The sequence below is a fragment of the Brachycentrus maculatus genome, unplaced genomic scaffold (assembly GCF_059751285.1).
Source record: "Brachycentrus maculatus isolate JH-2025_06_01 unplaced genomic scaffold, ASM5975128v1 h1tg000035l, whole genome shotgun sequence".
Lineage (NCBI taxonomy): Eukaryota > Metazoa > Arthropoda > Insecta > Trichoptera > Brachycentridae > Brachycentrus > Brachycentrus maculatus.
In genome coordinates, this window is record NW_028280789.1 from 362,280 (window position 1) to 362,500 (window position 221).

Genomic DNA, 221 nt, shown 5'->3' on the forward strand with positions numbered 1-221 from the left:
CAAGGATTGAATAGTTTGCTGTCAAAAGATGCCGCCGATAATAAGGGTACATTTTATGGGAAAGAATGACCTAAGCGGGATCGTTCCACCCTAACAAAAAATGGTAAACTATAACTCAAGCTGAAAAAAAAGTGTTGCGATTTGCTTAGGAGCATAAATTATACATAAGTCACGATATTTAATTTAATTTAATCTAATAAAAACTGAATCCAAACAAAAAA